We start from the raw sequence: 6,922 nt of genomic DNA, 5'->3' as shown, positions 1-6,922 counted from the left end.
ATCAAACATACCAACAATGTAATTACACTAGCATAGGCTTGCCCATAGCTTGCCATAATGCAAGAGACTAATATATTTACAATCCATATTATTCTTATATAGGCATAACTATTTTCAACAAAATCTTGCACCGATCATATACCAAGACACACAATCACTTTTCACAAATCTTACAATCAAGCTTTCACAAGTCACACATTCAAATCAATCATAGTTTTTCAGATTCGAAAACAACATAGGAAGTTCATTGAAATGCTAAAATAAATGTAAATTTCATACTTTATTTCCGAAATATCAAATTCCAAATCACAGCAACATAGTACTTGAACTTAAATAATTTATTTTTTCTTAAGTGAAAACCAAACAATTCTTAAAATCTAGGAAACACAAGCCATAAGTTTTAGAAAATTGGATGGACAATGTGTACCTTCAATCGTCACACCTAACCTCCTAGAATCTCATTTCTCGATCACCATCGATCGCTTTAATCTGAATTCAATCTTCCAGAACACATCCCATACTTTATTCTCCAATGATAATTCATAATATTGACCATCAATTTTATCTTGAACTTCATAAATTAATCACCAACAATTTACCTTTCCCTTTAGAAACCAACAACAAAATTAAGAAGTTGGGGAAGTGAGAAGTAACAAGGAAGAGGAGCAACAACAACAACACGTTGGCAACAACAACTGTCAACTTTGGAAGACCGTATCTCCTAGCTCAGGGTTCCGATTTTAGTAATTCTTGAGCCTAAGTTCATCAGGTCGAAGAGATATACAATTCCTTTTCAGAGAAAAAAATCTCAAAATGATCAGAAGATCGTTGAAATAAGAGAAACAAAATATGGTGCTGACATCACAACAACAGCAGCAACACTTAGTTTCATAAGGGATTATCTCCTAGAATACGACTCCAAATTGAGTGATTCTTGAGCCTAAATTGATTAGCACAAAGATTTCTACAACTTTTATGAAGAAACCATTTGTTAAAAATTAACGAAATATAGACATGTTGAGGAAAACAAGAGCGACAATAGTAGAGGGGAGAATATTAGTGAGAGTAAGATGAGTTTTTCCCATTTGACTAGTTTGACATATTATTTTATCTGTATATGGAGAGATGAAGTGATGATGAAAGTAATGGACTACCAATTGCTTAGAATTGGACAACAATGCAAGTGTGGTGGCAATTCTTCTATTGGACACGAATCAAAGAAGAGAAAAGAAAAGAGGAGATGGCTTTCTCATTTTTAGAGTTATAAGGGTAATTTCGTAATTTAGGTTAAAAAATTAATATAAGATTGCTTCTGACAAAAATTAACTTGTTTAATAACATGTAAGTAAGTCAGAAATTGAAAATTAATCTTAAAATCGTTTTAAGACTTCAATTTAGCTAATGAAATAGAATTAGCATTTACTTAAAAGCTGCTTAAAAATCAGGCTTTTACAAACACAGCTACAAAGTAATTTCTCGCCATTTGAGTGAACAAAGAATAATCAGTTTTAGATTGTACAAAACTAAATTATTTTAGGGCTGATGACAGTTTTGCAAACCACTGTCTGAGGGCTTGTTTTAACCCATAGAGTGACCTTTTGAGGTTGCAGACTTGTGTTGGTTTGGTGTGATCTTTCTAAGACTTTTACTGTTCCACTTTGTGTACCCTGCAGGAAGAGTCATGCACACTTCTTCCTCTAATTTCTCATGTAAGAAAGCATTCTTTAAATCCATTTGCACCACTATCCAATCCTCCATCGCAACCAAAGCTAGGAGAGCTCCCACTATGGTCATTTTTGCCACAGGAGCAAATGTCTCCCCATAGTCAACCCCGTATTTCTGTCTGCATCCCAACACTACTAGACTTGCTTTGTATCTGTCTAAGGAACCATCTCTGTCTCTCTTGATTTTATACAACCATTTGTTACCTATAGCTTTCTTCCTTGGTGAAAGATCAGTTATTTCCCATTTTCCACTACTTTCTAAGGCTTCTATCTCCTCATTCATGGCCTTTCTCCCCTTTTCCAACTTAACTTCTTCTTTTAATTGTATAGGATCATCAATAACAATGAGTGCAGCAAGAAAACTAGCAAAGATAGGTTGCATTGTGGTGAACACCATGTTGGCTAGCTAAATAGTTGGCGCTGAAGGAAATAATTCCCTTGGTCCAAGTATGCATTCAATTCTAAGTCTAATAAATGCGGTTCAGTATTAATTAATTATGCAAGCTAATAATTCAGTGAGATCAAGTGAGCTGAATGCCTAGCTAGAGGCCGCTTCAGTTCGATTGAAATTAATAATATTAATCCACAGCTTACTCTTGACTGAACCCGTAGGGTCACACAAATAGTACGTGAACGGATCAAGTATTTAAGTGAATTAAATACTCTATTCATGGATATTCTGAATCGACGGATCTCGGTTCCAGTGGGAGCTGAAATCGTCAAAAGGCAAAATATGAATGCTCCGAAAATGATGATATTGCCGGAAATGGAAATATGGATCATAACGGAAATATAAATATTATCCAAGTCGTAGATGTTGCCGGAAACGGAAACATGGTACGTATCGGAAAATATTATTGGAAATAGAAATATTGTCGGAATCAGAAATATTGCCGGAAACGGAAATATTGCCGGAATCGGAAATATTGCCGGAAACGGAAATATTGCCGGAAACGGAAATATTGCCGGAATCGGAAATATTGCCGGAAACGGAAATATTGCCGGAATCGGAAATATTGTCGGAATCTGAAATAAATTCCGGAATCGGAAATATTAAATATTTGTTCGAATCGGAAATGAATTCCGGAATCGGAAAACAAATCAGAAGCGCGACGTACGAAACGATCGACGAACGAGCTTGCTAGACGCAAGGCCCAGCACGAAGCCAGGCCCGCGCCTAGCGAAGCCCGCGCGCACAACATGCAGCCCAGCACGAAAACAGCGAGCTAGGCAGGCCCAGCCGCAAGCGCGCAAGACTAGGCCTGCAGCAGGGCCCACGGATGGGTCGCGTGCTGCCAGCGCCTGCCTTGGGCCGAGCCGCGCACAACGCCCATGTGGGCTGCGTGTGTGTGTGTGTGCAATGCTACGTACAACCGAATCCTTGGTCGTTTAGGATTGCTCGATTAGTCGTTTTCCTAATTCCACAAGAATTAAATGTTTTTGTGTTTAATTAAACATTAAATTCTAATGGATTAATTTAACTAGAATTCTAATAGAATTAGTTATTTGAATCCTAGTGGAAATCTAAGTCTGATATTTCCTCCCTATAAATACGTGGTTCACAATCACAATTTATATACAACAATCAATAAGTACTCATATAGTTTAAGTTTAAGAACGAATTTAATAATTTGCCTAAAAACTAATAACTAAGCTTTCGAATAAAACATAAAACCTTAGATAATATTCTAGTTAATTGAATCTGGCGGATCCGAACGTGTTGTGGACTATCTAGGGAGGGGCGACATTTGGAGTCCTAAACTTGTTCTTGTTCGGTTCGGGAGCAGCTATGGAAGGCACGCGTCACATGTATGTATCCTAAATTATGCTAATTGACTATGTGGCAATTAATTTGGATTCCCGGCTTTATGGTTTTTCCGCATGAAATATATGTTTTATATTTGTCATAACCTAACAGTGGTATCACGAGCCTCTAATTAATTCCATAATCAATTATAGGTAACATGGTTAAATTTTATAAATTTGCAATGAATTAAAGGGGTGATTAATTTCGTTGTATGTAATTAATTGCAAATTCGTGTGATTATTTGATTATATGTTCGCAGGATTTTTCGGCAGTTTTGTCAATAATGGTCGGAATCGTATATTTTTATAGTGAATTTCGCATGTAAACGACGTTTTAAAATTTTGACAAAAATCATGAATTTGTCGCCGGAATTTCCAAATTCAAAGCCTAACTATGACTTTTCGGAGGTTTTAGTTTTTCGAACGCAAAATTTATAATTTTTATGATGTTAAATTAAATATTTGTGAATCTTGTATGTAAATCTTGGATCTATGATTGACCTACTGTATATGTTTAACAATTTTAAAGCCTAATCTTGTTAATTATACAACCTAATTTGTAATTGTAATTCATTTGTTGAAATTCAAATAATTTAGAATTTGTTTTGATTTTCATAATTAATTAACAATTTAATTAGGATCCTATGATTAAAAAACACCATAAAATTTGTTAAAATTTAAAAGTTTTAAAATTTTATGACCTAGATTTGAATCCCATGAAAATAAATATAATCGAAAATTAATTTGAATAATAAATTTTCGATTTTTCGCCTAAATTTATGAAATTAATATGAGCTATTAATTTGTCAATAAATTTAAATTATAAAAGTTTTGATTTTATGAAAATCGTACACGAATCTTTCACGCACGAAGCAATGGAAGCTAAGTGTTACCCTTAAGGGGTGTTGCATAGTGCGGGCATGCGACGACGAGCAAGGGAACTCGTCGCCCATTCGGTACTAGGCAACGAGCAAGGCACGGTGCACGCGTGCGGGGGGGATTGCCCTCCTGTGCGGTGTGTGTTGTGTGTGTGTGTGAGCGAGAGGCGAGATGAAGGCAACGAGCACACAGGCCGTGCATGCAAGCGATGAGCGCTGGTACGCTCCAGCAAGCACTGGTCCGCCCAGTGCGCGCTGGCTCGTCCCAGCGAGAGATGCTTGCTGCGCGTAGTGCGTGGCTTGCTCGGCTTGCTGTGTGCTAAGCGTGGCCTGCTCGGTGCTTGTGCTACAACCATCGCAGTCGCGGCCGCGCTGCTACTACAAGGCCTCGACGAGGCATGGGCGCAAGCTTATGGATTTGTCTTGGCCCGTTGGTTTGTTTTAATTTTTCGGTTGAAAACGTTTTTAATTAGATTTAAATTCGTAATTTAATATTGATTAATTTAATTATTATAAATTTATTTATACTAATTTTTTTACTAAAATTAAAACCTTGGTAAAATTTAAATTAATTAATTTTAATCAACTGAAAATAAAAATAAAGGATTTAAATAATATTCTATATGAGCTTTAAATTTTAATTAAATTTGTAAGTTTCCGGTTGGACTAGGAAATACAATTTTATGTTTAAAATTTGTAAAGCATATAAATTTTCTTGGTTTTAGTGGGAGCATTTTAGTCATAGCTCTTGATTAGGTCTACATTCCTTTAAGGTTAAAACAACTCGATTAGAATTAATAAGGATTGAATAATTTTTAGATTATTGGAACCCTTGATTAATTGTTGTAAATATTTATGTGATGCATAATATGTTCTACTAACTTGCTATGTGGGTCATTCATTGATAAATGAATGGGTGAATTGAATATTGTAAATGTACTGTTTTGCAGGTTATAGAAAGTGACTAGTATGGCCCAAATAGGATAGAAAATATGGTCTGCGTACCATTAATTTGAATGTAAAATTGGTCAAATGCACCAAAGTTTTTAATTTTAAATATGGTCTGCGTACCATCAAATAGTTGTAATTAGTTTCAATTATAGCTTATCCTATTTGAAGAAAATGGCGCCTCCCATGGTGAAAATCAAGACAGAGTTTCCAATTCATTTTCAAGACGGAGTTTGAAGTTGAAGCTTCAAGATGAAGTCGGGCCATATTAGATCACATTTATATCTTATGCATGCTTTAAGTTATTTATTGCTTTAAATATGTCTTAATTATGAATGAGATTATGGCTTGATTATGTTGCATGATTAAGGATTTTAGTTCACTTAAAATCTAACCAACATAGTAAGAGCCTTAAGTTCGAAACTTTAAAAATTGAGTTAAAAGGTGCCATGCCAAAATAACACTTACTTGGATAACCTTTACATCAATCTTAGTAATAGTTTTCCGCCATAGCGAGGTGTTACTTATTGATCCTAAATGGGTAAGGTACACAAATAATTGTGAGTACATGTTAGTTTTGGTGAAACTCAACGATATAAATAAGGAGTCCTTTTATGTCGTGGCAAATGAGATAGTTTACCTAATAAGTTCTTAGACGTACCTATCAACCAAGAGTAGTTTCTAGACTATTAGCAAAGGATTTGCTTACCTAAAATATTTTAGAATTGAGTCTAAATACATAATGTGCTTAAATCTTCAATGATTTAAGGGTCTTGGAATCATTTTATTCACACCTGCCAGAACACATAACTTGAATGAAATGCTTAATAAATATTGAATTATGCATGAATGCTAGAATTTAAGTTTATTAAGAGAAACTGTGAATGGTTATTTATTTGTTTATTCTTTTCAATTGTAGTTTTAACTATGGCAAACAACAATTTATTCAACATCCGTTCAATTCTCGAAAAGGAGAAGTTGAGCGGGAAAAACTTCCTTGACTGGCAAAGGAACTTGCAAATAGTTCTTATGCAGGAAGAAAAAAGTATGTCCTGGAAGAGGCGATGCCCGAAGCCTCTGGCAACGGGGTCACTCAGGTATCCCTCAATCGTTGGATTGATGCCAACAAGGATGTAAAATGCCTAATGCTTGCAACCATGAGTACAGATCTACAGAAAACGTTCATCAACTCAGATGCTTTCACGATCATCAGTGAGTTAAAGAACATGTTCCAAGATCTGGCTCGAGTCGAAAGATTCGAGACTCCTAGGCAAATTCTTGAGACCAAGCTTAAGAAAGGCGAGCCCGTAAGTCCACATGTTCTCAAAATGATTGGACTCATTGAGAATATGAGTAGGCTGGATCAACAGTTCTCTCATGAAATGGCTGTAGACACCATCCTCCATTCTCTTCATAGCGGGTATGATCAGTTCAAGCTGAACTACAATATTAATAGTCTGGACAAAACTCTCACTGAGCTTCACGGTATGCTGAAGACCACTGAAAAGACGCTCAAAAGTGATAAGCAAGATGTGCTTATGGTGCGTGGGGGCAAGTTCAAGAAAT

Source organism: Spinacia oleracea, chromosome 2 (assembly GCF_020520425.1).
Source record: "Spinacia oleracea cultivar Varoflay chromosome 2, BTI_SOV_V1, whole genome shotgun sequence".
Lineage (NCBI taxonomy): Eukaryota > Viridiplantae > Streptophyta > Magnoliopsida > Caryophyllales > Amaranthaceae > Spinacia > Spinacia oleracea.
Note: the sequence above shows the minus strand (reverse complement) of the source record.